The sequence below is a fragment of the Pholcus phalangioides genome, unplaced genomic scaffold, assembly GCF_987345545.1.
Source record: "Pholcus phalangioides strain wild (caught in Gottingen) unplaced genomic scaffold, Ppha-v1.0 ptg000032l_1, whole genome shotgun sequence".
Taxonomy (NCBI): Eukaryota; Metazoa; Arthropoda; class Arachnida; order Araneae; family Pholcidae; genus Pholcus; species Pholcus phalangioides.
In genome coordinates this window covers 792,126-815,491 of record NW_028301622.1, presented here as the reverse complement: position 1 = coordinate 815,491, position 23,366 = coordinate 792,126, and the positions used below count along the sequence as shown (strand labels likewise).

Sequence of the window (23,366 nt, the reverse complement as noted above, 5' to 3'; positions counted from 1 at the left end):
TTGATAAGAATTTAATTACTTATAAGAATTGAAATATACGATGCTTTGTGTTACGATATGTTAATCTGTACTTGCCAGTAACACGGAACCTTCCACGTGTAAGGCGGATGTGATAGCCACTACACCACAGGAACGGACCAAACACGCAAGAAATAGCATTACATGAACCATTGGTATGAACCTTGTAACTAAAATCAAAACACACGATGTTTTATATTACGATACATTATCTGCACCTGCCAGGGATCGAACCTGAGACCTTCCGCGTGTGAGGCGGATGTGATAACCACTACACAACGGGTACGGGCGGAGCGAGAAAGAAATAGCATTACATGAATCATTGGTATGAACCTTGTAACAATAATTAAAACACGCGATGTTTCATATTACGATACATTAACTGTACCTGCCAGGGATCGAACCTGGGACCTTCCGCGTGTTAGGCGGATGTGATAACCACTACACCACAGATACGGGTGCGGGGTGCAAGAAATAGCATTACATAAATCTTTGGTATGAACCTTGTAACAATAATTAAAACACGCGATGTTTCATATTACGATACATTAACTGTACCTGCCAGGGATCGAACCTGGGACCTTCCGCGTGTGAGGCGGATGTGATAACCACTACACCACAGGTACGGGTGGGGCGTGCAAGAAATAGCATTACATAAATCTTTGGTATGAACCTTGTAACAAGAATTAAAACGCACGATGTTTAATATTACGAAACATTACCTGTACCTGCCAGGGATCGAACCTGGGACCTTCCGCGTGTGAGGCGGATGTGATAACCACTACACCACAGGTACGGGTGTGGGGCGCAAGAAGTAGCATTACATGAATCATTGGTATGAACCTTGTAACAAGATGTAAAACGCACGATGTTTTATATTACGAAACATTACCTGTAACTGCCAGGGTTCGAACCTGGGACCCTCCGCGTGTTAGGCGGATGTGATAACCACTACACCACAGGTACGGGTGGGGCGTGCAAGAAATAGCATTACATAAATCTTTGGTATGAACCTTGTAACAATAATTAAAATACACGATGTTTCATATTACGATACATTAACTGTACCTGCCAGGGATCGAACCTGGGACCTTCCGCGTGTGAGGCGGATGTGATAACCACTACACCACAGGTACGGGTGGGGCGTGCAAGAAATAGCATTACATAAATCTTTGGTATGAACCTTGTAACAAGAATTAAAACGCACGATGTTTTATATTACGATACATTATCTGTACCTGCCAGGGTTCGAACCTGGGACCGTCCGCGTGTGAGGCGGATGTGATAACCACTACACCACAGGTACGGGTGGGGCGTGCAAGAAATAGCATTACATAAATCTTTGGTATGAACCTTGTAACAATAATTAAAATACACGATGTTTCATATTACGATACATTAACTGTACCTGCCAGGGATCGAACCTGGGACCTTCCGCGTGTGAGGCGGATGTGATAACCACTACACCACAGGTACGGGTGGGGCGTGCAAGAAATAGCATTACATAAATCTTTGGTATGAACCTTGTAACAAGAATTAAAACGCACGATGTTTTATATTACGATACATTATCTGTACCTGCCAGGGTTCGAACCTGGGACCCTCCGCGTGTGAGACGGATGTGATAACCACTACACCACAGGTACGGGTGCGGGGTGCAAGAAATAGCATTACATAAATCTTTGGTATCAACCTTGTAACAATAATTAAAATACACGATGTTTCATATTACGATACATTCACTGTACCTGCCAGGGATCGAACCTGGGACCTTCCGCGTGTGAGGCGGATGTGATAACCACTACACCACAGGTACGGGTGGGGCGTGCAAGAAATAGCATTACATAAATCTTTGGTATGAACCTTGTAACAAGAATTAAAACGCACGATGTTTTATATTACGATACATTATCTGTACCTGCCAGGGTTCGAACCTGGGACCCTCCGCGTGTGAGGCGGATCTGATAACCACTACACCACAGGTACGGGTGGGGCGTGCAAGAAATAGCATTACATAAATCATTGGTATGAACCTTGTAACAAGATGTAAAACGCACGATGTTTTATATTACGAAACATTACCTGTACCTGCCAGGGATCGAACCTGGGATCTTCCGCGTGTGAGGCGGATGTGATAACCACTACACCACAGGTACGGGTGGGGCGTGCAAGAAGTAGCATTACATGAATCATTGATATGAACCTTGTAACAATAATTGAAACACAATAAGTTTTCTGTTACGTTACATTATCTGTACCTGCCAGGGTTCGAACCTGGGACCTTCCGCGTGTGAGGCGGATGTGATAACCACTACACCACAGGTACGGGTGGGGCGTGCAAGAAATAGCATTACATGAATCATTGGTATGAACCTTGTAACAAGATGTAAAACGCACGATGTTTTATATTACGAAACATTACCTGTACCTGCCAGGGATCGAACCTGGGATCTTCCGCGTGTGAGGCGGATGTGATAACCACTACACCACAGGTACGGGTGGGGCGTGCAAGAAGTAGCATTACATGAATCATTGATATGAACCTTGTAACAATAATTGAAACACAATAAGTTTTCTGTTACGATACATTATCTGTACCTGCCAGGGTTCGAACCTGGGACCTTCCGCGTGTGAGGCGGATGTGATAACCACTACACCACAGGTACGGGTAGGGCGTGCAAGAAATAGCATTACATAAATTTTTCGTATGAACCTTGTAACAAGATGTAAAACGCACGATGTTTTATATTACGAAACATTACCTGTACCTGCCAGGGATCGAACCTGGGATCTTCCGCGTGTGAGGCGGATGTGATAACCACTACACCACAGGTACGGGTGGGGCGTGCAAGAAATAGCATTACATGAATCATTGGTATGAACCTTGTAACAATAATTGAAACACAATAAGTTTTCTGTTACGATACACTATCTGTACCTGCCAGGGTTCGAACCTGGGACCCTCCGCGTGTTAGGCGGATGTGATAACCACTACACCACAGGTACGGGTGTGGGGTGCAAGAAGTAGCATTACATGAATCATTGATATGAACCTTGTAACAATAATTGAAACACAATAAGTTTTCTGTTACGATACATTATCTGTACCTGCCAGGGTTCGAACCTGGGACCTTCCGCGTGTGAGGCGGATGTGATAACCACTACACCACAGGTACGGGTGGGGCGTGCAAGAAATAGCATTACATGAATCATTGGTATGAACCTTGTAACAAGATGTAAAACGCACGACGTTTTATATTACGAAACATTACCTGTACCTGCCAGGGTTCGAACCTGGGACCTTCCGCGTGTGAGGCGGATGTGATAACCACTACACCACAGGTACGCGTCGAGTGCGCAAGAAATAGCATTACATGAATCATTGATATGAACCTTGTAACAATAATTAAAACACAATAAGTTTTCTATTACGATACATTGTCTGTACCTGCCAGGGATCGAACCTGGGACCCTCCGCGTGTTAGGCGGATGTGATAACCACTACACCACAGGTACGGATGCGGGGTGCAAGAAGTAGCATTACATGAATCATTGATATGAACCTTGTAACAATAATTGAAACACAATAAGTTTTCTGTTACGATACATTATCTCTACCTGCCAGGGATCGAACCTGGGACCCTCCGCGTGTTAGGCGGATGTGATAACCACTACACCACAGGTACGGATGCGGGGTGCAAGAAGTAGCATTACATGAATCATTGATATGAACCTTGTAACAATAATTAAAACACAATAAGTTTTCTGTTACGATACATTATCTGTACCTGCCAGGGATCGAACCTGGGACCCTCCGCGTGTTAGGCGGATGTGATAACCACTACACCACAGGTACGGGGTGCAAGAAGTAGCATTACATGAATCATTGGTATGAACCTTGTAACAATAATTGAAACACAATAAGTTTTCTGTTACGATACATTATCTGTACCTGCCAGGGATCGAACCTGGGACCCTCCGCGTGTTAGGCGGATGTGATAACCACTACACAACAGGTACGGGGTGCAAGAAGTAGCATTACATGAATCATTGGTATGAACCTTGTAACAATAATTGAAACACAATAAATTTTCTGTTACGATACATTATCTGTACCTGCCAGGGTTCGAACCTGGGACCCTCCGCGTGTGAGGCGGATGTGATAACCACTACACAACAGGTACGGGTGTGGAGTGTAAGAAGTAGCATTACATGAATCATTGATATGAACCTTGTAACAATAATTGAAACACAATAAGTTTTCTGTTACGATACATTATCTGTACCTGCCAGGGTTCGAACCTGGGACCCTCCGCGTGTTAGGCGGATGTGATAACCACTACACCACAGGTACGGGGTGCAAGAAGTAGCATTACATGAATCATTGGTATGAACCTTGTAACAATAATTGAAACACAATAAGTTTTCTGTTACGATACATTATCTGTACCTGCCAGGGATCGAACCTGGGACCCTCCGCGTGTTAGGCGGATGTGATAACCACTACACAACAGGTACGGGGTGCAAGAAGTAGCATTACATGAATCATTGGTATGAACCTTGTAACAATAATTGAAACACAATAAATTTTCTGTTACGATACATTATCTGTACCTGCCAGGGTTCGAACCTGGGACCCTCCGCGTGTGAGGCGGATGTGATAACCACTACACAACAGGTACGGGTGTGGAGTGTAAGAAGTAGCATTACATGAATCATTGATATGAACCTTGTAACAATAATTGAAACACAATAAATTTTCTGTTACGATACATTATCTGTACCTGCCAGGGTTCGAACCTGGGACCCTCCGCGTGTGAGGCGGATGTGATAACCACTACACAACAGGTACGGGTGTGGAGTGTAAGAAGTAGCATTACATGAATCATTGATATGAACCTTGTAACAATAATTGAAACACAATAAGTTTTCTGTTACGATACATTATCTGTACCTGCCAGGGATCGAACCTGGGACCCTCCGCGTGTTAGGCGGATGTGATAACCACTACACCACAGGTACGGGGTGCAAGAAGTAGCATTACATGAATCATTGGTATGAACCTTGTAACAATAATTGAAACACAATAAGTTTTCTGTTACGATACATTATCTGTACCTGCCAGGGATCGAACCTGGGACCCTCCGCGTGTTAGGCGGATGTGATAACCACTACACAACAGGTACGGGGTGCAAGAAGTAGCATTACATGAATCATTGGTATGAACCTTGTAACAATAATTGAAACACAATAAATTTTCTGTTACGATACATTATCTGTACCTGCCAGGGTTCGAACCTGGGACCCTCCGCGTGTGAGGCGGATGTGATAACCACTACACAACAGGTACGGGTGTGGAGTGTAAGAAGTAGCATTACATGAATCATTGATATGAACCTTGTAACAATAATTGAAACACAATAAGTTTTCTGTTACGATACATTATCTGTACCTGCCAGGGATCGAACCTGGGACCCTCCGCGTGTTAGGCGGATGTGATAACCACTACACAACAGGTACGGGGTGCAAGAAGTAGCATTACATGAATCATTGGTATGAACCTTGTAACAATAATTGAAACACAATAAATTTTCTGTTACGATACATTATCTGTACCTGCCAGGGTTCGAACCTGGGACCTTCCCGTGTGAGGCGGATGTGATAACCACTACACCACAGGTACGCGTCGAGTGCGCAAGAAATAGCATTACATGAATCATTGATATGAACCTTGTAACAATAATTAAAACACAATAAGTTTTCTATTACGATACATTGTCTGTACCTGCCAGGGATCGAACCTGGGACCCTCCGCGTGTTAGGCGGATGTGATAACCACTACACCACAGGTACGGGTGTGGGGTGTAAGAAGTAGCATTACATGAATCATTGATATGAACCTTGTAACAATAATTGAAACACAATAAGTTTTCTGTTACGATACATTATCTGTACCTGCCAGGGTTCGAACCTGGGACCCTCCGCGTGTGAGGCGGATGTGATAACCACTACACCACAGGTACGGGTGTGGAGTGTAAGAAGTAGCATTACATGAATCATTGATATGAACCTTGTAACAATAATTGAAACACAATAAGTTTTCTGTTACGATACATTATCTGTACCTGCCAGGGATCGAACCTGGGACCCTCCGCGTGTGAGGCGGATGTGATAACCACTACACCACAGGTACGGGTGTGGTGCGCAAGAAGTAGCATTACATGAATCATTGGTATGAACCTTGTAACAATAATTGAAACACAATAAGTTTTCTGTTACGATACATTATCTGTACCTGCCAGGGATCGAACCTGGGACCCTCCGCGTGTTAGGCGGATGTGATAACCACTACACCACAGTTTCGGGTGTGGGGTGTAAGAAGTAGCATTACATGAATCATTGATATGAACCTTGTAACAATAATTGAAACACAATAAGTTTTCTGTTACGATACATTATCTGTACCAGCCAGGGTTCGAACCTGGGACCCTCCGCGTGTGAGGCGGATGTGATAACCACTACACCACAGGTACGGGTGGGGCGTGCAAGAAATAGCATTACATGAATCATTGGTATGAACCTTGTAACAAGATGTAAAGCGCACGACGTTTTATATTACGAAACATTACCTGTACCTGCCAGGGTTCGAACCTGGGACCTTCCGCGTGTGAGGCGGATGTGATAACCACTACACCACAGGTACGCGTCGAGTGCGCAAGAAATAGCATTACATGAATCATTGATATGAACCTTGTAACAATAATTAAAACACAATAAGTTTTCTGTTACGATACATTATCTGTACCTGCCAGGGATCGAACCTGGGACCCTCCGCGTGTTAGGCGGATGTGATAACCACTACACAACAGGTACGGGGTGCAAGAAGTAGCATTACATGAATCATTGGTATGAACCTTGTAACAATAATTGAAACACAATAAATTTTCTGTTACGATACATTATCTGTACCTGCCAGGGTTCGAACCTGGGACCTTCCCGTGTGAGGCGGATGTGATAACCACTACACCACAGGTACGCGTCGAGTGCGCAAGAAATAGCATTACATGAATCATTGATATGAACCTTGTAACAATAATTAAAACACAATAAGTTTTCTATTACGATACATTGTCTGTACCTGCCAGGGATCGAACCTGGGACCCTCCGCGTGTTAGGCGGATGTGATAACCACTACACCACAGGTACGGGTGTGGGGTGTAAGAAGTAGCATTACATGAATCATTGATATGAACCTTGTAACAATAATTGAAACACAATAAGTTTTCTGTTACGATACATTATCTGTACCTGCCAGGGTTCGAACCTGGGACCCTCCGCGTGTGAGGCGGATGTGATAACCACTACACCACAGGTACGGGTGTGGAGTGTAAGAAGTAGCATTACATGAATCATTGATATGAACCTTGTAACAATAATTGAAACACAATAAGTTTTCTGTTACGATACATTATCTGTACCTGCCAGGGATCGAACCTGGGACCCTCCGCGTGTGAGGCGGATGTGATAACCACTACACCACAGGTACGGGTGTGGTGCGCAAGAAGTAGCATTACATGAATCATTGGTATGAACCTTGTAACAATAATTGAAACACAATAAGTTTTCTGTTACGATACATTATCTGTACCTGCCAGGGATCGAACCTGGGACCCTCCGCGTGTTAGGCGGATGTGATAACCACTACACCACAGTTTCGGGTGTGGGGTGTAAGAAGTAGCATTACATGAATCATTGATATGAACCTTGTAACAATAATTGAAACACAATAAGTTTTCTGTTACGATACATTATCTGTACCAGCCAGGGTTCGAACCTGGGACCCTCCGCGTGTGAGGCGGATGTGATAACCACTACACCACAGGTACGGGTGGGGCGTGCAAGAAATAGCATTACATGAATCATTGGTATGAACCTTGTAACAAGATGTAAAGCGCACGACGTTTTATATTACGAAACATTACCTGTACCTGCCAGGGTTCGAACCTGGGACCTTCCGCGTGTGAGGCGGATGTGATAACCACTACACCACAGGTACGGGTGTGGGGGGCAAGAAATAGCATTACATAAATCTTTCGTATGAACCTTGTAACAAGATGTAAAACGCACGATGTTTTATATTACGAAACATTACCTGTACCTGCCAGGGATCGAACCTGGGACCTTCCCGTGTGAGGCGGATGTGATAACCACTACACCACAGGTACGCGTCGAGTGCGCAAGAAATAGCATTACATGAATCATTGATATGAACCTTGTAACAATAATTAAAACACAATAAGTTTTCTATTACGATACATTGTCTGTACCTGCCAGGGATCGAACCTGGGACCCTCCGCGTGTTAGGCGGATGTGATAACCACTACACCACAGGTACGGGTGTGGGGTGCAAGAAATAGCATTACATGAATCATTGATATGAACCTTGTAACAATAATTGAAACACAATAAGTTTTCTGTTACGATACATTATCTGTACCTGCCAGGGATCGAACCTGGGACCCTCCGCGTGTTAGGCGGATGTGATAACCACTACACCACAGGTACGGGTGTGGGGTGTAAGAAGTAGCATTACATGAATCATTGGTATGAACCTTGTAACAATAATTGAAACACAATAAGTTTTCTGTTACGATACATTATCTGTACCTGCCAGGGATCGAACCTGGGACCTTCCGCGTGTGAGGCGGATGCGATAACCACTACACCACAGGTACGCGTCGAGTGCGCAAGAAATAGCATTACATGAATCATTGATATGAACCTTGTAACAATAATTGAAACACAATAAGTTTTCTGTTACGATACATTATCTGTACCTGCCAGGGTTCGAACCTGGGACCTTCCGCGTGTGAGGCGGATGTGATAACCACTACACCACAGGTACGGGTGGGGCGTGCAAGAAATAGCATTACATGAATCATTGGTATGAACCTTGTAACAAGATGTAAAACGCACGATGTTTTATATTACGAAACATTACCTGTACCTGCCAGGGTTCGAACCTGGGACCTTCCGCGTGTGAGGCGGATGTGATAACCACTACACCACAGGTACGGGTGTGGGGTGCAAGAAATAGCATTACATAAATCATTGGTATGAACCTTGTAACAAGATGTAAAACGCACGATGTTTTATATTACGAAACATTACCTGTACCTGCCAGGGATCGAACCTGGGACCCTCCGCGTGTTAGGCGGATGTGATAACCACTACACCACAGGTACGGGTGTGGGGCGCAAGAAGTAGCATTACATGAATCATAGGTATGAACCTTGTAACAATAATTGAAACACAATAAGTTTTCTGTTACGATACATTATCTGTACCTGCCAGGGTTCGAACCTGGGACCTTCCGCGAGTGAGGCGGATGTGATAACCACTACACCACAGGTACGGGTGTGGGGTGCAAGAAATAGCATTGCATGAATCATTGGTATGAACCTTGTAACAAGATGTAAAACGCACGATGTTTTATATTACGAAACATTATCTGTACCTGCCAGGGATCGAACCTGGGACCCTCCGCGTGTTAGGCGGATGTGATAACCACTACACCACAGGTACGGGTGTGGGGTGCAAGAAATAGCATTACATGAATCATTGGTATGAACCTTGTAACAAGATGTAAAACGCACGATGTTTTATATTACGAAACATTATCTGTACCTGCCAGGGATCGAACCTGGGACCCTCCGCGTGTTAGGCGGATGTGATAACCACTACACCACAGGTACGGGTGTGGGGTGCAAGAAATAGCATTGCATGAATCATTGGTATGAACCTTGTAACAAGATGTAAAACGCACGATGTTTTATATTACGAAACATTATCTGTACCTGCCAGGGATCGAACCTGGGACCCTCCGCGTGTTAGGCGGATGTGATAACCACTACACCACAGGTACGGGTGTGGGGTGCAAGAAATAGCATTACATGAATCATTGGTATGAACCTTGTAACAAGATGTAAAACGCACGATGTTTTATATTACGAAACATTATCTGTACCTGCCAGGGATCGAACCTGGGACCCTCCGCGTGTTAGGCGGATGTGATAACCACTACACCACAGGTACGAGTGTGGGGTGCAAGAAATAGCATTACATGAATCATTGGTATGAACCTTGTAACAAGATGTAAAACGCACGATGTTTTATATTACGAAACATTATCTGTACCTGCCAGGGATCGAACCTGGGACCCTCCGCGTGTTAGGCGGATGTGATAACCACTACACCACAGGTACGGGTGTGGGGTGCAAGAAATAGCATTACATGAATCATTGGTATGAACCTTGTAACAAGATGTAAAACGCACGATGTTTTATATTACGAAACATTACCTGTACCTGCCAGGGATCGAACCTGGGACCTTCCGCGTGTGAGGCGGATGTGATAACCACTACACCACAGGTACGGGTGGGGCGTGCAAGAAATAGCATTACATGAATCATTGGTATGAACCTTGTAACAATAATTAAAATACACGATGCTTGATATTAGCAACGATGGGGATGAATCTTTCTTACACATCTCAGGATACGATACTTTTTTGAGAAATAGATCTGATAGGAAAGGGGGTGGAGTGTTGATATACGTGAAATCATGTTTGAAGGCTAGAGAGTGTAACGTGCAGAGAAGTGATATTGAAACCATATGGGTTGAACTTGAGAACAAAAGACGTCATAAGCTTATTGTTGGGGTTTGTTACAATCCACCGAATAGGGATCAAAACTACATCGCCAAAATGCATGATGAAATTTCCTACATGTGTAAGCGAAAGAGGGTTCTCATACTAGGGGATTTCAATTACCCGGGTATTGATTGGGAGAACCTTTCATCTAGAGATCAGTATGAAAGAGACTTTCTTAAGTTGGTGTTCGAAAATATTTTGTATCAGCATGTATCAGTAGCCACTACGGGTACTGCTATTTTGGATTTAGTTCTTACTAGTTCTGAGGATCTAGTTGAACATGTTTCGGTGGGGGAAGAGTTTTCTTCCAGTGATCATCGTATCGTCAGATTTCACTGTAACTTTTCCTCGGGTAAGGTTGATAACAAAAGACTGGTTCCTTGTTTTCGGAGAACTAACTTTGATGTTTTGCGAAGAAGGTTAGCGGAAGTTTTGAAAGACCGGTTGGAATCAGTAGGGGTGGTAAGTCAATGGGACGAATTTAGTACGAAGCTATCCTCTGTTTTGCACGACGTCATACCCTTTGTTCGAAAAAAGCGTGTTTGTACATCACACCCTCTATGGTTCACGGATAGCGTGCGGAACCTTTATCTTGAAAAGAAAAGAGCATTCAGAGAGTATAAAAGTGGACGAGGTGACCTATCATTGTTTACTGATAAAAGAAGACTGTTGAAGAAAGCGATAAGGGATAGTAAAAAGCAAGTTGAATCTAGGTTGGCAGATAACATTGGCTCTGACCCAAAATCATTTTTTCGATACGTCAATAATGGATGTAAGGGGACAGTTGGCCCCCTCTCGATAGGAGGCTCAAAAGTAGAGAGCAATGTAGGCATGTGTAGTGCTTTCAATGACTTTTTCGCGTCGGTTTTTAATGGAGATAATGATATTCGATATACGGGTGTTGCATGGGGTAATAAAACGCTCAACGATATTCAAGTGGAAGACGTGGAGGTCCTAAATCTTCTAAGAAATGTATGTGCAAGCAAAGCACCAGGACCAGATGATATCTATCCCAGGGTTCTCAGGGAAGGTGCTAATGAATTGTTGGGGCCAGTCGCACAGATATACAGGAGTAGTGTTGCTGAGGGTATCGTCCCGAGAGATTGGAAACTGGCTAACGTTGTTCCGATATTTAAGAAGGGTAGTAGAGAAGTGGTGTCTAATTATCGTCCAGTGAGTTTGACGAGCTCCCTCTCGAAAATTTTGGAAATTATCATCAAAAAACAGTTTGTGAAGTGGATAGACGAGAATAATGTATTGTCGGATAATCAGCATGGGTTCAGGAAGGGGAAGTCATGTGTAACTAACCTCCTTTGCTTCTATGATTACGTGACTAAGGCTTTGGGTAAGAGAAATGTCGACGTTGTTTACCTTGATTTCCAGAAGGCATTCGATCGGGTCCAACATGGCAAACTCTTGAAGCGTTTACACGAGATTGGAATAGGGGGCAACTTGCTGAATTGCATAGAATCGTGGTTAAGAGATAGGTCGCAACGAGTTATGGTGAACGGGGAATTCTCTGGTTGGACAGACGTCACAAGTGGAGTTCCTCAGGGAAGTGTCCTTGGCCCCATACTTTTTTCACTTTTTATCGACAAACTCGATCAGGGTATCGATGGAATTACTAGCAAATTCGCAGATGATGTGAAGCTAATGGGGGTAATCGGAAATGAAAGCGATAGGGAGTTGCTCCAGACCAACTTAAACAAGATTGCAGCATGGGCAAATGAATGGAGCATGACGTTTAGCGTAGATAAGTGCATGGTCGCTCATTTTGGTTCGAACAACCCACGGTTCTCTTACGAGTTGAATGGTGTCACTATCCCGGATGCAACTAGAGTCACCGATTTGGGAATTCTCATTGACGAGCGACTTAAGTTTTCTGAACATTGTTCAGCGGTTGTCAAAAAAGCGAATAGAATGCTTGGTCTCATTTTCAAAAAGGTCTCTTCGCGTTCTCCTAAAGTCATTCTTCCGCTTTTTCGAGGCTTAGTTCGTCCTGGACTGGAGTATGTTGTAAGGTTTTGGAGACCATACCTACAGAGGGACATAGACTTGGTTGAAGGGGTGCAGAGAAGAGCTACGCGTGTCCTTATTGGCATACAGGGATTGAGTTATGAAGAAAGACTTCATTTTTTGAATATGTTTACATTGGATGAACGCAGGTGTCGAGGAGATATGATCGAAGTGTTCAAAATTTTCAATGGTATGGATAGGATGGACCATGAACTTTTAGTACACCGCCAATCGACTGCTTTTACAAGGGGACACCAGTATCGATTGGTGAGGGACAATGCAAGGTTATGGTGTCGCAGGGAATTTTTCTCCAATAGGATTGTTAATAAATGGAATAGCTTACCCCCGGAGGTAGTAAATTGTAACACAATTGACACGTTTAAAAAGAAATACGATAAACATGTTGGGGTAAATCGAGAAGCTATCCATTCTTAGAATAAGACAACCATAAGTATTCTTTATGGGCATTGTATAATATTTTATCATGTGTATATATTGTTTGTAGTTTGTGTTAATTGCATTTTTAATTGGGTTGCTGTATTTTTGAAACATATGACATCCATATTTTTATGGGCATCTTTTTATCAGCCACCTCGTTGGGCATTTTGCCTGTTGTGGCGTTGTATTTGTATTACGATGCATTACCTGTACCTGCCAGGGATCGAACCTGGGACCTTCCGCGTGTGAGGCGGATGTGATAACCACTACACCACAGGTACGCGTCGAGTGCGCAAGAAATAGCATTACATGAATCAATGGTATGAACCTTGTAACAATAATTAAAACAGAATAAGTTTTCTGTTACGATACATTATCTGTACCTGTCACGGATCGAACCTGGGACCTTCCGCGTGTGAGGCGGATGTGATAACCACTACACCACAGGTACGCGTCGTGCGTGCAAGAAATAGCATTACATGAATCATTGGTATGAACCTTGTAACAATAATTAAAACAGAATAAGTTTTCTGTTACGATACATTATCTGTACCTGTCACGGATCGAACCTGGGACCTGCCGCGTGTGAGGCGGATGTGATAACCACTACACCACAGGTACGCGGCGCGCGTGCAAGAAATAGCATTACATGAATCATTGGTATGAACCTTGTAACAATAATTAAAACACAATAAGTTTTCTGTTGCTATACATTATCTGTACCTGCCAGGGATCGAACCTGGGACCTTCCGCGCGTGAGGCGGATGTGATAACCACTACACCACAGGTACGCGTCGAGTCCGCAAGAAATAGCATTACATGAATCATTGGTATGAACCTTGTAACAAGATGTAAAACGCACGATGATTTATATTACGATACATTATCTGTACCTTCCGCGTGTGAGGCGGATGTGATAACTACTACACCACGGGTGTGGGGTGCAAGAAATAGCATTACATGAATCATTGGTATGAACCTTGCAACAATAATTAAAAACACGATGTTTCATATTACGATACATTATCTGTACCTGCCAGGGATCGAACCTGGGACCTTCCGCGTGTTAGGCGGATGTGATAACCACTACACCACAGGTCCGGGTGTGGGGTGCAAGAAATAGCATTACATGAATCATTGGTATGAACATTGCAACAATAATTAAAACGCACGATGTTTTATATTACGAAACATTACCTGTACCTGCCAGGGATCGAACCTGGGACCTTCCGCGTGTGAGGCGGATGTTATAATCGCAACAACACAGGTACGGGTCGAGCGTGCAAGAAATAGCATTACATGAATCATTCGTATGAACCTTGTAAGAAGATGTAAAACGCACGATGTTTTATATTACGATACATTAACTGTACCTGCCAGGGTTCGAACCTGGGACCCTCCGCGTGTTAGGCGGATGTGATAACCACTACACCACAGGTCCGGGTGTGGGGTGCAAGAAATAGCATTACATGAATCATTGGTATGAACATTGCAACAATAATTAAAACGCACGATGTTTTATATTACGAAACATTACCTGTACCTGCCAGAGTTCGAACCTGGGACCTTCCGCGTTTGAGGCGGATGTGATAACCACTATACCACAGGTACGGGTCGAGCGTGCAAGAAATAGCATTACATGAATCATTGGTATGAACCTTGTAACAAGAATTAAAACACAAAAATGTTTTTTATTACGATACATCATCTGTACCTGGCAGGGATCGAACCTGGGACCTTTCGCGTGTGAGGCGGATGTGATAACCACTACACCACAAGTACGGGTGGGGCGTGCACGAAATAGCATTACCTGAATCATTGGTATGAACCTTGTAACAAGAATTAAAACACACGATGTTTTATATTAAGATACATCATCTGTACCTGCCAGGGATCGATCCTGGGACCTTCCGCGTGTTAGGCGGATGTGATAACCACTACACCACAGGTACGGGTGGGGCGTGCAAGAAATAGCATTACATGAATCATTGGTATGAACATTGCAACAAGAATTAAAACGCACGATGTTTTATATTATGATACAGTATCTGTACCTTCCGCGTGTTAGGCGGATGTGATAACCACCACACCACAGGTACGGACCAACCGCGCAAGGAATAGCATTACATGAATCATTGGTATTAACCTTGTTATAAAAGATTTATATTAACTATGTTTTGTATCACAATATGTTAATACAGAATACTGTGAATAAGTGACTAAATTAAAAAATATTTGATTCGATATTTTGACAGAATTCGATTCGATAAAAACTGATGATTCCAATTTCAAATTGAATTTGATTGGAATTTTCGAGCCAATGCCAAAATTTATTGTCTCCACTACGAACAGTAGTTTTCCATATTCTTGCAAGAATCAGCTCCTCTCCTCACAAGTACCATTCGAGATGAGTTTCTAGAAAAACAATTAACAAGTGTAATCGAAAGTAGTTTCGAAACCTGAAATAATAACCAAATATAACCTTTAAAAAAAACGATAAGACCCATGTGAAGTAATTACAAGTTTTGGCAATTATATGAAGTTATGTATGAGGGGTCCTGCTGCGGTGTTGGTTTGTGGCTTAGTGTGGGTGGTTTGCTAGCTTGGATGTCGTTGGATTTTTCCACCGTGGAGTACGTCTCCTGAGATGGACCAGCTTACATCCCCTGGGGGGACAGAGCGGGGGTCACGGTTGGGCAGGTGGTGGCAATTATTAACACCGTTCCCCTGTTCTGGAGGAGACCCCAGTTGTCTGGATGGGCGCACCAAGAGGAAGCACCGCTCCCCATCTCCAGAGGTAGAATATGGGCCCATCCAGACACCAAGGGTCTTCATTTGGTGTCTGGATGGGCTCACCAAGAGGAAGCATCGCTCCCCATCTCCAGAGGAAGACCCTTGGTGACTGGATGGGCCCACCAAGAGGAAGCACCGCTCCCCATCTCCTGAGGAAGACCCTTAGTGTCTGGATGGGCCCACCAAGAGGAATTACACTCAACAACTAGATCCACCCCCACAGTCAACACTCATATTCTTTGTAAATATCTGCATATAATCTGAAATGTGCCTACTGCCTGAGATGGGCTGTTTCCGCAGCTGATGCCCATTTTTGTATGTACCTATTTTGAATTCACTAAACAGTCCTGGGAGGCCGTGGTCCAGCCGAGAGGTGAGCAGGGACCCACTGAGTTACCCTGATGGAATGGTCTGGGGAATCAGATGCTTGGAGGGGCGTTGCCCATGCAGGTGTCGGAGGCTCCGGATTGTGTTGGAAGCCTTTTTTACGCTTCAATCCACCCCCTCGGGGGTAGCAGGCAGTAAGTCATATTTTGACAGGCCTGGTTTGATGTCGGATGTAACTGTAACTGGTGGCAATTATTATGTTCAGCATGTTAAAAATTGCTTGAATCGGGCAACCTTAATTTCTTAACCTATTGCTATATATCAGTGATTCCCAACGTGCGCGTTAATGCCCCCTGGGGGGCGATGGAATGTTCCAGGAGGGCGGTAGAAGCTACGGATATAACATAGGATTCTATCGGTTAGATTGCGTTGGGGGCCGATGGGAGAAAAAAAATATCTGAAGAAGGGGGCGATGGGACAAAAAAGGTTGGGAAACTGCTGTTATATGCTTACCTCTACCGAATAGGTGAGTGAAATGTATGAATTATATTTTTATAGCATCTTATTGTTGTTATATGGTCACAAAAAAAGTATTCAATTAATCGATTAAAAACATTTTCATTAACCAGTTAAAAATTTTAATCGATTCTCAGCCCTAATTATAATGTGTACACACCAAATATTTTATACAGGATATTATCCTGAAAAGTTGGCCTGTGGCCTTCATCTTTATTGCACCCAAAACGTCAAGAATCTCTGCTACGAAAAAGAAAATTCAATTAGTTGGAAATGTGCCGTGGGCCACTTGAGTGATCTAGAACGGTGCCACGCGTCACTTTTAAGTGAAACGTCACGGGGGTCACTTGAGTTAAATGTGCCGCAGATAACTTAAGTGATCTGTCAATATGCTGCAGTTTACTTGAGGCATGCGGAACTGTGCCGTGTGCCACTTGAGTTATCTAGAACTGTGTCATATGTCACTCTTAAGTGAAACGTCACGGGGGAGTCAATTGAATTGAATGTGCCGCAGATAACTTAAGTGATCTGTCAATATGCTGCAGGTCATTTGAAGCATGAGGAACTATGCCTTGGGCCACTTCAGTGATCTAGAACTGTGCCGTGGGCCACTTCAGTGATCTAGAACTGTGCCGTGGGCCACTTGAGTGATCTGGAAATGTTTTGTGGGCTGCTTAAGTCCTTTGAAGCTGTGCCGTGGATACCTCAAGTGATGTATAAATACGCCGAGGGTCACTTGAGTGATGTGCCACGGGTCGCTTATGAACTCTGTGTATGTACCACGGGTCACTTGAAAGCTTTTTAAATGTGCACGGTCCGTTTAAGTGGTCAGGCACTGTGCAGCGGGGTCACAGAGATATCTGTAAATGTAGCGCTTAGTTAATTTTTAAAAAAATTAGGATTTGAGTTCACGGGCCACATCAGATGGCCCCTATTGGCTCGCGGGTCATGGGTTGAGCATGTTGGGCATGGGTGGCCCGCAAGTAGACTTGATAATTCGATTCTAACTGAATGAGGGATTATTCAATTATTTTAATTGATATTAATGATATCCAATATTGGCTTCAAATAAAAATTGTATATTCATACTTAGATTCACCATACGTCATCAAGGAAAATGCGGGAAATTACGATTCTAAATACGGGACATCACTAATTGCAGCCAAAAAATGCAATTTACGTCAAATGTACTAATTACTGCAAAAATGAGCAGTGGAGGGGCAATAAAGGCCTGCTACAAATCGCAGCAAAAAAAAGTATTTGACGTAAAAAAAACCATTCAAATGACTGTATGACCATATTTCATTGCCTAAAATAAGGGGGCCCGGGATCTTAAATACGGTAAAATACGGGACGTCACAAATTGTTATCACAAATTTTGTATAATTGGGCATTAATTTTGAACCTGGCAAATATGTAAGATGAACATGCACAGTGAAACCTCGATATAACGATACTCTGCGGACCAAAAAAAAAAAAGAAGAGGGAATTATATCGAGTGTCGTTGTAGCAAAGTTTCACTTGTATGCTTGCTTTTGATGGCGGGGGGGAGGGGTGAGGGTTGAATGATGCTTACGTCATCATCCACCCTCCATAAAAATATGAAATATTCTTAATGGCATCTAGGGTCGCGACTGGGGGGTGGGGGAGCTTGCGGGTTCTGGTGGCACGGGCACCGGAACAGGAGGGGCAACGAATTCATCCTTTCACTGCTCCTTTTACATGCAAGGGGCGACGAATTCATCCTTTCACTGCTCCTTTTACATGCAAGGGGCGACGAATTCATCCTTTCACTGCTCCTTTTACATGCAAGGGGCGACGAATTCATCCTTTCACTGCTCCTTTTATATGCAAGGGGCGACGAATTCATCCTTTCACTGCTCCTTTTACATGCAAGGGGCGACGAATTCGCCTTTTCACTGTTCCTTTTACATGCAAGGGGCGACGAATTCATCCTTTCACTGCTCCTTTTACATGCAAGGGGCGACGAATTCATCCTTTCACTGCTCCTTTTATATGCAAGGGGCGACGAATTCATCCTTTCACTGCTCCTTTTACATGCAAGGGGCGACGAATTCATCCTTTCACTGCTCCTTTTACATGCAAGGGGCGACGAATTCATCCTTTCACTGCTCCTTTTACATGCAAGGGGCGACGAATTCGCCTTTTCACTGTTCCTTTTACATGCAAGGGGTGACGAATTCACCCTTTCACTGCTCCTTTTACATGCAAGGGGTGACGAATTCACCCTTTCACTGCTCCTTTTACATGCAAAGGGCGCCAAAATGCCAGCTTTTTCCGGGTGACAAAGTATCTATTTGGTGCCCTGATGGCATCTTACTCGGTGCGCCAATAACGAGATAAACCTTTCGCTAGTTTGTGGGCATACACACCTGAACTAACATTCTCCCTGTTAATAAATTTCCTACAGTTACAGAGCCATTTTAGTGATCTCTAAATCTTTCGCTGATCCAAGTGATCTGGAACTGTGCCACGCATCACTCAAGTGATCCGTAATTATGCCGCGGATCACTCAAGTAATATGGGAATGTGCCGCGGATAACTTGAGCGATTTGTAGAACCGCGCTTAAGTCTTCTAAAACTGTGCCACATGTCACTCAACGGATCTCTTAAGTGTTCTGGAACTGTGTCGCGTGTCACTTGCATCACTTGTGATCTGTGATTACCGCTTAGTTAATTTTTACAAAACTATGTTCAAGGTGGTGGGGCCACATCAGATAACCCGAGAGCCACATTTGGTAAGGGGTCATTCAAGTATTAAGTAAGCAGATTTTTAGCCATTTTTGACCCCCTCCCCTTGTCAGAAAAAGTCAGCAAAACACTGACCCCTCTCCCCCCCCCCCCGGTCAGCAAAATTTCGTCAGCAGCTTAGAATATTTCATATCTTCAAAAAGGGTGGCTGATGACGTAAGCAACCTTCAAACCCCCCTCCCCCCTTGTCATCAAATGCGAAACCCACCTCCCCCCCCCCTCGATTCTGAGGTAATACTTGAATGACCCCTAACCCTAAGCGGTCCATGGGTTTAGCATACAATATGGATTAGAGGGTGGGTGGGGCAATGAATTTCTTAAAGATAGATCTTGAGTTCTCAAATAGCATTGAAATTAACAGAAGTTGATTATAATAACACATACATATAAAGGTGTTATAGTGACGGACTCGCGATGCGAGGATCCGGGTTCGAACCCCACAGTGGTGGTCGGCCGAAGTTGGTTTTCTGTGGTTCCCCACTTCAAGGCGCAAATGCGAGCCGATCTCCCCGTTAAAAAGTCTCGCCACAGAGAGCAACAGTCCTAAAACGATAAATCATTCAATCATAACACTTCACTCATAGTTAGAAAAACTGGTGGCAGATGGCAGCACTACACACAACAAGCATTACAGAGAAACAAAAAACTTCATGTCAGGTTTCACTACACGCACATTCCCGCATGTACCGATTCGTTGGGGGGTTCCACGCGAGGGGGGGGGGTTTATGTGTGGTGTAGCAGTAGTAGGTAGGGCCTCCAAAAAATGGCTCGGGGATCCATGATGTTCTTAAGTCAGCCACCTCGTTGGGCAATTTGCCTGTTGTGGCGTTGTATTTGTATTTCCTTCCAAAATTTTAATTTTTTTTTAAATATTTTTGCATTAAAAATATAAATTTCCGATCGTCTGAAGGGTGACGCCCCCCCCATGCGCCCCCCCTTTCGTCTCTGGTCCCACCAATATGTGTTGGGAGGTGGGGGCATAGTTGACGGAATTCTGCTGACAAGTTGGGGGGAGGGAATTAAAGATTTTCTGACATTTAAAAATACCTAAAATCAATGATATTCAATGGTGGAATATTTCCTTAAAAAAATTGAAGAAATTTGAGAAAATTCGAATAAAAACTAAAAATAACCTTGAAAACATAAATATAATGCGATTTATATGTATGTTACTGCCAAAGAACGAAATTGGCAGATTCACGACTTTTCCAATTTCGTTACATATTGACCCGGCCAATGTCGGAAATTTGTGCATTGGCCGGCCAGTTCGCGAAGTAGCCGGTGATCCCTGGATAAAGTCTGATAACAAAAGACATGATTCGGGATCATCACCGAGTTGGCGTATTTTTTCGTGATAATTACTGTCTGCCCATGTTAGTTATTATGGCAACCCATCAAACCGCAGTAACGATGTGGTAATAATTTTTGTTCTCCAAAATTTGACAGAAAAACAATTGTTTTTGTGGTTTTCCTCTCAAATTTCACTTTTTTTTCCTCGTCATGTGGAGCTAATTCAATACACCTGCTATATATAGACAAGTACCACACGTTGGCGATTAAAAAAAAATGGATTTGGTACCATGGCCAAAGCTGGATATCCGGCCACTTCGCGAAATGGAAGGTCAACGTCTTTGAATCATTTCTGCAATCCGGACTTTGACCAAAACTCTTAGCTAATTCGTGAAGTGGCCGGCCCCCGTCGCTAATCGGCCGCACTTCATGCTTTGGCAGTGATATATATTGTTACGAAGGGTAGGAATTTGAAGAGGCTCGTGAACGCATGCAAGGTACGCGTGGCGTGCGATTTTTCGAATTATAGAAGAGCGAGATTCTAGGGAGTTGGTGTTCGAAGTGTTAACTGCCAAAACCCGAAGTTGGCCACTTCGCGAATCGGCCAACCCAGTTATAACGACGAATGTCCAAACTTCGGGCTTTCGCTGGGCTTTAGCCGGCCCCTATATCGATCCCTACGTCAATTTCTATAATTCGGGGTCATCGCTATGTTGGCGTATTTTTTTTGTGATAATTATGGCAATTTTTAATTAGCTAAAGCTAACGATAGCTATGGCAACCCCAAAGTTCAAAGGAATCTGATTATGGATATCCATATATATGGCTGTATAGGGGGTCGACATATAGGGACAGGCCGAAGCCCGGTGAAAGTCTGAATTCTCCGGGCTCATCTGGGCTGGCCACTTCTCGAAGTAACCAACGTCGAGCTTCGGCAGTGACATATATAATAGAAAAAATTCTAAACGTATGCACTCATTCTAAAATTTTGGTGATTTTATGCATTTAGATGCACTAACTGTAGAAAATGTTGAAATATGCAATTGCATATACACTTATGTATTTGCATATGATCCGGGCAATAATTATAATCATTAACTATCGTGTCATTTGAAGGCTCTCGAAAAGGACCCGAACCAAAAGGAATGGATCATTTCGAGGGCGACGTGCAATTATAGGCTGTTCGAGCTGCAAATAGCCCTGGATGATGTCGACGGACTCATATCTTCCGATGGCGGTGATGATCTGTTATTTCAAGTAAGTTATTAAGTACCAAAAAAAATTATATACATATACACACACTTCAGAAAGTCCATATAAAAAGCGGTTTGCAGGGTTAGCATCGCTAGGTCACGGGGATTTTTTTAAGACAAGGGGAAAAAAAACTAAAAAAAACAGCCGATATGTGGTGCTGGTATGAGCGACTTCGGTGGAAATATGCAAATGAGATGGTTATAAGAACTTGCGCTCCTGATCCACAACCAGTTCACCGTTGTAAACCGTGTGGGTAGGACTGCGGCACTCTGCTGTTGCTGGATTTGTGACTCGCCTGCAATGTGTTATTCCCTGTGGTGGCGGTCACGTGGAACACATACTGCTGTAATAAACGATTTGGAGGCATTCTGTTCGTTATTTGCGGATCTTTGATTTGACTTGCGTACGTCAGCGCCACCTATCGGCTGTTTTGAGTTATTTTTTTCTCCTGTCTTAAAAAAAAATCCCGTGACCTAGCGATGCTAACCCTGCAAACCGTTTTTTATTTCTGTTACTTTTTCGGTTTTTATGAATTTTTAAAGTTTCTACGGACTTTTTGCCCACCCTGTATATATATATTATATGTATATGAGCACAAATATTTTAAATCAGGTTAAAGAATTTTCTTAAAAGGAAACATACAAAAATTACCAAATAACATACCAACACTAGCGCCCAAGGCAGCCTGAGTATACAGTGTGTTAAAAAAAAAAGTCAACGGAGATGAAAATTGAATGCAAATAGCTTAGAGCAAAAATGAAATACGAAAGTATTAAACAGTATATTAAAAGTATTAAATAGTATTAAGTAAAAAGTATTAAGTAAAAAGTATTAAGTAAAAAGTATTAAGTAAAAAGTATTAAGTAGTATTAAGTAAAAAGTATTAAGTAGTATTAAGTAAAAAGTATTAAGTAGTATTAAGTAAAAAGTATTAAGTAGTATTAAGTAAAAAGTATTAAGTAGTATTAAGTAAAAAGTATTAAGTAGTATTAAGTAAAAAGTATTAAGTAGTATTAAGTAAAAAGTATTAAGTAAAAAGTATTAAGTAGTATTAAGTAAAAAGTATTAAGTAGTATTAAGTAGTATTAAGTAAAAAGTATTAAGTAGTATTAAGTAGTATTAAGTAAAAAGTATTAAGTAGTATTAAGTAGTATTAAGTAGTATTAAGTAGTATTAAGTAGTATTAAGTAAAAAGTATTAAGTAAAAAGTATTAAGTAAAAAGTATTAAGT

General features: G+C 42.8%; 67 non-coding genes across 67 annotated transcripts; all 67 read right to left on the bottom strand.

The window, feature by feature from the left end:
- Positions 1-231: 231 nt before the first annotated feature.
- On the bottom strand, positions 232-304 carry TRNAV-CAC (transfer RNA valine (anticodon CAC)). Its single transcript has one exon. It is a non-coding gene; the product is annotated as a tRNA-Val (tRNA).
- Positions 305-401: 97 nt separating this feature from the next.
- On the bottom strand, positions 402-474 carry TRNAV-AAC (transfer RNA valine (anticodon AAC)). The gene has a single exon. It is a non-coding gene; the product is annotated as a tRNA-Val (tRNA).
- A 97-nt stretch (positions 475-571) lies between these two features.
- On the bottom strand, positions 572-644 carry TRNAV-CAC (transfer RNA valine (anticodon CAC)). Its single transcript has one exon. It is a non-coding gene; the product is annotated as a tRNA-Val (tRNA).
- A 97-nt stretch (positions 645-741) lies between these two features.
- Positions 742-814, bottom strand: TRNAV-CAC (transfer RNA valine (anticodon CAC)). Its single transcript has one exon. It is a non-coding gene; the product is annotated as a tRNA-Val (tRNA).
- A 97-nt stretch (positions 815-911) lies between these two features.
- Positions 912-984, bottom strand: TRNAV-AAC (transfer RNA valine (anticodon AAC)). Its single transcript has one exon. It is a non-coding gene; the product is annotated as a tRNA-Val (tRNA).
- Positions 985-1,081: 97 nt separating this feature from the next.
- On the bottom strand, positions 1,082-1,154 carry TRNAV-CAC (transfer RNA valine (anticodon CAC)). The gene has a single exon. It is a non-coding gene; the product is annotated as a tRNA-Val (tRNA).
- A 97-nt stretch (positions 1,155-1,251) lies between these two features.
- Positions 1,252-1,324, bottom strand: TRNAV-CAC (transfer RNA valine (anticodon CAC)). The gene has a single exon. It is a non-coding gene; the product is annotated as a tRNA-Val (tRNA).
- A 97-nt stretch (positions 1,325-1,421) lies between these two features.
- Positions 1,422-1,494, bottom strand: TRNAV-CAC (transfer RNA valine (anticodon CAC)). The gene has a single exon. It is a non-coding gene; the product is annotated as a tRNA-Val (tRNA).
- A 97-nt stretch (positions 1,495-1,591) lies between these two features.
- Positions 1,592-1,664, bottom strand: TRNAV-CAC (transfer RNA valine (anticodon CAC)). The gene has a single exon. It is a non-coding gene; the product is annotated as a tRNA-Val (tRNA).
- Positions 1,665-1,761: 97 nt separating this feature from the next.
- TRNAV-CAC (transfer RNA valine (anticodon CAC)) lies at positions 1,762-1,834 on the bottom strand. The gene has a single exon. It is a non-coding gene; the product is annotated as a tRNA-Val (tRNA).
- Positions 1,835-1,931: 97 nt separating this feature from the next.
- TRNAV-CAC (transfer RNA valine (anticodon CAC)) lies at positions 1,932-2,004 on the bottom strand. Its single transcript has one exon. It is a non-coding gene; the product is annotated as a tRNA-Val (tRNA).
- Positions 2,005-2,101: 97 nt separating this feature from the next.
- TRNAV-CAC (transfer RNA valine (anticodon CAC)) lies at positions 2,102-2,174 on the bottom strand. The gene has a single exon. It is a non-coding gene; the product is annotated as a tRNA-Val (tRNA).
- A 97-nt stretch (positions 2,175-2,271) lies between these two features.
- On the bottom strand, positions 2,272-2,344 carry TRNAV-CAC (transfer RNA valine (anticodon CAC)). The gene has a single exon. It is a non-coding gene; the product is annotated as a tRNA-Val (tRNA).
- Positions 2,345-2,441: 97 nt separating this feature from the next.
- Positions 2,442-2,514, bottom strand: TRNAV-CAC (transfer RNA valine (anticodon CAC)). The gene has a single exon. It is a non-coding gene; the product is annotated as a tRNA-Val (tRNA).
- A 97-nt stretch (positions 2,515-2,611) lies between these two features.
- TRNAV-CAC (transfer RNA valine (anticodon CAC)) lies at positions 2,612-2,684 on the bottom strand. The gene has a single exon. It is a non-coding gene; the product is annotated as a tRNA-Val (tRNA).
- A 97-nt stretch (positions 2,685-2,781) lies between these two features.
- Positions 2,782-2,854, bottom strand: TRNAV-CAC (transfer RNA valine (anticodon CAC)). The gene has a single exon. It is a non-coding gene; the product is annotated as a tRNA-Val (tRNA).
- Positions 2,855-2,951: 97 nt separating this feature from the next.
- On the bottom strand, positions 2,952-3,024 carry TRNAV-AAC (transfer RNA valine (anticodon AAC)). Its single transcript has one exon. It is a non-coding gene; the product is annotated as a tRNA-Val (tRNA).
- A 97-nt stretch (positions 3,025-3,121) lies between these two features.
- Positions 3,122-3,194, bottom strand: TRNAV-CAC (transfer RNA valine (anticodon CAC)). The gene has a single exon. It is a non-coding gene; the product is annotated as a tRNA-Val (tRNA).
- Positions 3,195-3,291: 97 nt separating this feature from the next.
- TRNAV-CAC (transfer RNA valine (anticodon CAC)) lies at positions 3,292-3,364 on the bottom strand. Its single transcript has one exon. It is a non-coding gene; the product is annotated as a tRNA-Val (tRNA).
- A 97-nt stretch (positions 3,365-3,461) lies between these two features.
- TRNAV-AAC (transfer RNA valine (anticodon AAC)) lies at positions 3,462-3,534 on the bottom strand. Its single transcript has one exon. It is a non-coding gene; the product is annotated as a tRNA-Val (tRNA).
- A 97-nt stretch (positions 3,535-3,631) lies between these two features.
- TRNAV-AAC (transfer RNA valine (anticodon AAC)) lies at positions 3,632-3,704 on the bottom strand. The gene has a single exon. It is a non-coding gene; the product is annotated as a tRNA-Val (tRNA).
- Positions 3,705-3,801: 97 nt separating this feature from the next.
- Positions 3,802-3,874, bottom strand: TRNAV-AAC (transfer RNA valine (anticodon AAC)). Its single transcript has one exon. It is a non-coding gene; the product is annotated as a tRNA-Val (tRNA).
- Positions 3,875-3,965: 91 nt separating this feature from the next.
- On the bottom strand, positions 3,966-4,038 carry TRNAV-AAC (transfer RNA valine (anticodon AAC)). Its single transcript has one exon. It is a non-coding gene; the product is annotated as a tRNA-Val (tRNA).
- A 91-nt stretch (positions 4,039-4,129) lies between these two features.
- On the bottom strand, positions 4,130-4,202 carry TRNAV-CAC (transfer RNA valine (anticodon CAC)). Its single transcript has one exon. It is a non-coding gene; the product is annotated as a tRNA-Val (tRNA).
- Positions 4,203-4,299: 97 nt separating this feature from the next.
- On the bottom strand, positions 4,300-4,372 carry TRNAV-AAC (transfer RNA valine (anticodon AAC)). Its single transcript has one exon. It is a non-coding gene; the product is annotated as a tRNA-Val (tRNA).
- A 91-nt stretch (positions 4,373-4,463) lies between these two features.
- Positions 4,464-4,536, bottom strand: TRNAV-AAC (transfer RNA valine (anticodon AAC)). Its single transcript has one exon. It is a non-coding gene; the product is annotated as a tRNA-Val (tRNA).
- A 91-nt stretch (positions 4,537-4,627) lies between these two features.
- On the bottom strand, positions 4,628-4,700 carry TRNAV-CAC (transfer RNA valine (anticodon CAC)). Its single transcript has one exon. It is a non-coding gene; the product is annotated as a tRNA-Val (tRNA).
- A 97-nt stretch (positions 4,701-4,797) lies between these two features.
- TRNAV-CAC (transfer RNA valine (anticodon CAC)) lies at positions 4,798-4,870 on the bottom strand. Its single transcript has one exon. It is a non-coding gene; the product is annotated as a tRNA-Val (tRNA).
- A 97-nt stretch (positions 4,871-4,967) lies between these two features.
- Positions 4,968-5,040, bottom strand: TRNAV-AAC (transfer RNA valine (anticodon AAC)). Its single transcript has one exon. It is a non-coding gene; the product is annotated as a tRNA-Val (tRNA).
- A 91-nt stretch (positions 5,041-5,131) lies between these two features.
- TRNAV-AAC (transfer RNA valine (anticodon AAC)) lies at positions 5,132-5,204 on the bottom strand. The gene has a single exon. It is a non-coding gene; the product is annotated as a tRNA-Val (tRNA).
- A 91-nt stretch (positions 5,205-5,295) lies between these two features.
- TRNAV-CAC (transfer RNA valine (anticodon CAC)) lies at positions 5,296-5,368 on the bottom strand. Its single transcript has one exon. It is a non-coding gene; the product is annotated as a tRNA-Val (tRNA).
- A 97-nt stretch (positions 5,369-5,465) lies between these two features.
- On the bottom strand, positions 5,466-5,538 carry TRNAV-AAC (transfer RNA valine (anticodon AAC)). The gene has a single exon. It is a non-coding gene; the product is annotated as a tRNA-Val (tRNA).
- Positions 5,539-5,629: 91 nt separating this feature from the next.
- Positions 5,630-5,701, bottom strand: TRNAV-CAC (transfer RNA valine (anticodon CAC)). Its single transcript has one exon. It is a non-coding gene; the product is annotated as a tRNA-Val (tRNA).
- Positions 5,702-5,798: 97 nt separating this feature from the next.
- TRNAV-AAC (transfer RNA valine (anticodon AAC)) lies at positions 5,799-5,871 on the bottom strand. The gene has a single exon. It is a non-coding gene; the product is annotated as a tRNA-Val (tRNA).
- A 97-nt stretch (positions 5,872-5,968) lies between these two features.
- On the bottom strand, positions 5,969-6,041 carry TRNAV-CAC (transfer RNA valine (anticodon CAC)). Its single transcript has one exon. It is a non-coding gene; the product is annotated as a tRNA-Val (tRNA).
- A 97-nt stretch (positions 6,042-6,138) lies between these two features.
- TRNAV-CAC (transfer RNA valine (anticodon CAC)) lies at positions 6,139-6,211 on the bottom strand. Its single transcript has one exon. It is a non-coding gene; the product is annotated as a tRNA-Val (tRNA).
- A 267-nt stretch (positions 6,212-6,478) lies between these two features.
- On the bottom strand, positions 6,479-6,551 carry TRNAV-CAC (transfer RNA valine (anticodon CAC)). Its single transcript has one exon. It is a non-coding gene; the product is annotated as a tRNA-Val (tRNA).
- A 97-nt stretch (positions 6,552-6,648) lies between these two features.
- On the bottom strand, positions 6,649-6,721 carry TRNAV-CAC (transfer RNA valine (anticodon CAC)). Its single transcript has one exon. It is a non-coding gene; the product is annotated as a tRNA-Val (tRNA).
- A 97-nt stretch (positions 6,722-6,818) lies between these two features.
- TRNAV-AAC (transfer RNA valine (anticodon AAC)) lies at positions 6,819-6,891 on the bottom strand. The gene has a single exon. It is a non-coding gene; the product is annotated as a tRNA-Val (tRNA).
- Positions 6,892-6,982: 91 nt separating this feature from the next.
- On the bottom strand, positions 6,983-7,054 carry TRNAV-CAC (transfer RNA valine (anticodon CAC)). Its single transcript has one exon. It is a non-coding gene; the product is annotated as a tRNA-Val (tRNA).
- Positions 7,055-7,151: 97 nt separating this feature from the next.
- On the bottom strand, positions 7,152-7,224 carry TRNAV-AAC (transfer RNA valine (anticodon AAC)). Its single transcript has one exon. It is a non-coding gene; the product is annotated as a tRNA-Val (tRNA).
- A 97-nt stretch (positions 7,225-7,321) lies between these two features.
- Positions 7,322-7,394, bottom strand: TRNAV-CAC (transfer RNA valine (anticodon CAC)). Its single transcript has one exon. It is a non-coding gene; the product is annotated as a tRNA-Val (tRNA).
- A 97-nt stretch (positions 7,395-7,491) lies between these two features.
- Positions 7,492-7,564, bottom strand: TRNAV-CAC (transfer RNA valine (anticodon CAC)). The gene has a single exon. It is a non-coding gene; the product is annotated as a tRNA-Val (tRNA).
- A 267-nt stretch (positions 7,565-7,831) lies between these two features.
- Positions 7,832-7,904, bottom strand: TRNAV-CAC (transfer RNA valine (anticodon CAC)). Its single transcript has one exon. It is a non-coding gene; the product is annotated as a tRNA-Val (tRNA).
- A 97-nt stretch (positions 7,905-8,001) lies between these two features.
- Positions 8,002-8,074, bottom strand: TRNAV-CAC (transfer RNA valine (anticodon CAC)). Its single transcript has one exon. It is a non-coding gene; the product is annotated as a tRNA-Val (tRNA).
- Positions 8,075-8,171: 97 nt separating this feature from the next.
- On the bottom strand, positions 8,172-8,243 carry TRNAV-CAC (transfer RNA valine (anticodon CAC)). The gene has a single exon. It is a non-coding gene; the product is annotated as a tRNA-Val (tRNA).
- A 97-nt stretch (positions 8,244-8,340) lies between these two features.
- On the bottom strand, positions 8,341-8,413 carry TRNAV-AAC (transfer RNA valine (anticodon AAC)). The gene has a single exon. It is a non-coding gene; the product is annotated as a tRNA-Val (tRNA).
- Positions 8,414-8,510: 97 nt separating this feature from the next.
- Positions 8,511-8,583, bottom strand: TRNAV-AAC (transfer RNA valine (anticodon AAC)). Its single transcript has one exon. It is a non-coding gene; the product is annotated as a tRNA-Val (tRNA).
- Positions 8,584-8,680: 97 nt separating this feature from the next.
- TRNAV-CAC (transfer RNA valine (anticodon CAC)) lies at positions 8,681-8,753 on the bottom strand. The gene has a single exon. It is a non-coding gene; the product is annotated as a tRNA-Val (tRNA).
- Positions 8,754-8,850: 97 nt separating this feature from the next.
- TRNAV-CAC (transfer RNA valine (anticodon CAC)) lies at positions 8,851-8,923 on the bottom strand. Its single transcript has one exon. It is a non-coding gene; the product is annotated as a tRNA-Val (tRNA).
- Positions 8,924-9,020: 97 nt separating this feature from the next.
- TRNAV-CAC (transfer RNA valine (anticodon CAC)) lies at positions 9,021-9,093 on the bottom strand. The gene has a single exon. It is a non-coding gene; the product is annotated as a tRNA-Val (tRNA).
- A 97-nt stretch (positions 9,094-9,190) lies between these two features.
- Positions 9,191-9,263, bottom strand: TRNAV-AAC (transfer RNA valine (anticodon AAC)). The gene has a single exon. It is a non-coding gene; the product is annotated as a tRNA-Val (tRNA).
- A 97-nt stretch (positions 9,264-9,360) lies between these two features.
- On the bottom strand, positions 9,361-9,433 carry TRNAV-CAC (transfer RNA valine (anticodon CAC)). The gene has a single exon. It is a non-coding gene; the product is annotated as a tRNA-Val (tRNA).
- Positions 9,434-9,530: 97 nt separating this feature from the next.
- On the bottom strand, positions 9,531-9,603 carry TRNAV-AAC (transfer RNA valine (anticodon AAC)). The gene has a single exon. It is a non-coding gene; the product is annotated as a tRNA-Val (tRNA).
- Positions 9,604-9,700: 97 nt separating this feature from the next.
- Positions 9,701-9,773, bottom strand: TRNAV-AAC (transfer RNA valine (anticodon AAC)). The gene has a single exon. It is a non-coding gene; the product is annotated as a tRNA-Val (tRNA).
- A 97-nt stretch (positions 9,774-9,870) lies between these two features.
- Positions 9,871-9,943, bottom strand: TRNAV-AAC (transfer RNA valine (anticodon AAC)). The gene has a single exon. It is a non-coding gene; the product is annotated as a tRNA-Val (tRNA).
- A 97-nt stretch (positions 9,944-10,040) lies between these two features.
- TRNAV-AAC (transfer RNA valine (anticodon AAC)) lies at positions 10,041-10,113 on the bottom strand. The gene has a single exon. It is a non-coding gene; the product is annotated as a tRNA-Val (tRNA).
- Positions 10,114-10,210: 97 nt separating this feature from the next.
- TRNAV-AAC (transfer RNA valine (anticodon AAC)) lies at positions 10,211-10,283 on the bottom strand. Its single transcript has one exon. It is a non-coding gene; the product is annotated as a tRNA-Val (tRNA).
- A 97-nt stretch (positions 10,284-10,380) lies between these two features.
- TRNAV-CAC (transfer RNA valine (anticodon CAC)) lies at positions 10,381-10,453 on the bottom strand. Its single transcript has one exon. It is a non-coding gene; the product is annotated as a tRNA-Val (tRNA).
- A 2,938-nt stretch (positions 10,454-13,391) lies between these two features.
- Positions 13,392-13,464, bottom strand: TRNAV-CAC (transfer RNA valine (anticodon CAC)). Its single transcript has one exon. It is a non-coding gene; the product is annotated as a tRNA-Val (tRNA).
- Positions 13,465-13,561: 97 nt separating this feature from the next.
- Positions 13,562-13,634, bottom strand: TRNAV-CAC (transfer RNA valine (anticodon CAC)). The gene has a single exon. It is a non-coding gene; the product is annotated as a tRNA-Val (tRNA).
- A 267-nt stretch (positions 13,635-13,901) lies between these two features.
- On the bottom strand, positions 13,902-13,974 carry TRNAV-CAC (transfer RNA valine (anticodon CAC)). The gene has a single exon. It is a non-coding gene; the product is annotated as a tRNA-Val (tRNA).
- Positions 13,975-14,211: 237 nt separating this feature from the next.
- Positions 14,212-14,284, bottom strand: TRNAV-AAC (transfer RNA valine (anticodon AAC)). Its single transcript has one exon. It is a non-coding gene; the product is annotated as a tRNA-Val (tRNA).
- A 267-nt stretch (positions 14,285-14,551) lies between these two features.
- On the bottom strand, positions 14,552-14,624 carry TRNAV-AAC (transfer RNA valine (anticodon AAC)). The gene has a single exon. It is a non-coding gene; the product is annotated as a tRNA-Val (tRNA).
- A 97-nt stretch (positions 14,625-14,721) lies between these two features.
- TRNAL-CAA (transfer RNA leucine (anticodon CAA)) lies at positions 14,722-14,794 on the bottom strand. Its single transcript has one exon. It is a non-coding gene; the product is annotated as a tRNA-Leu (tRNA).
- A 98-nt stretch (positions 14,795-14,892) lies between these two features.
- On the bottom strand, positions 14,893-14,965 carry TRNAV-CAC (transfer RNA valine (anticodon CAC)). Its single transcript has one exon. It is a non-coding gene; the product is annotated as a tRNA-Val (tRNA).
- Positions 14,966-15,062: 97 nt separating this feature from the next.
- Positions 15,063-15,135, bottom strand: TRNAV-AAC (transfer RNA valine (anticodon AAC)). The gene has a single exon. It is a non-coding gene; the product is annotated as a tRNA-Val (tRNA).
- Between the last annotated feature and the right edge of the window lie 8,231 nt (positions 15,136-23,366).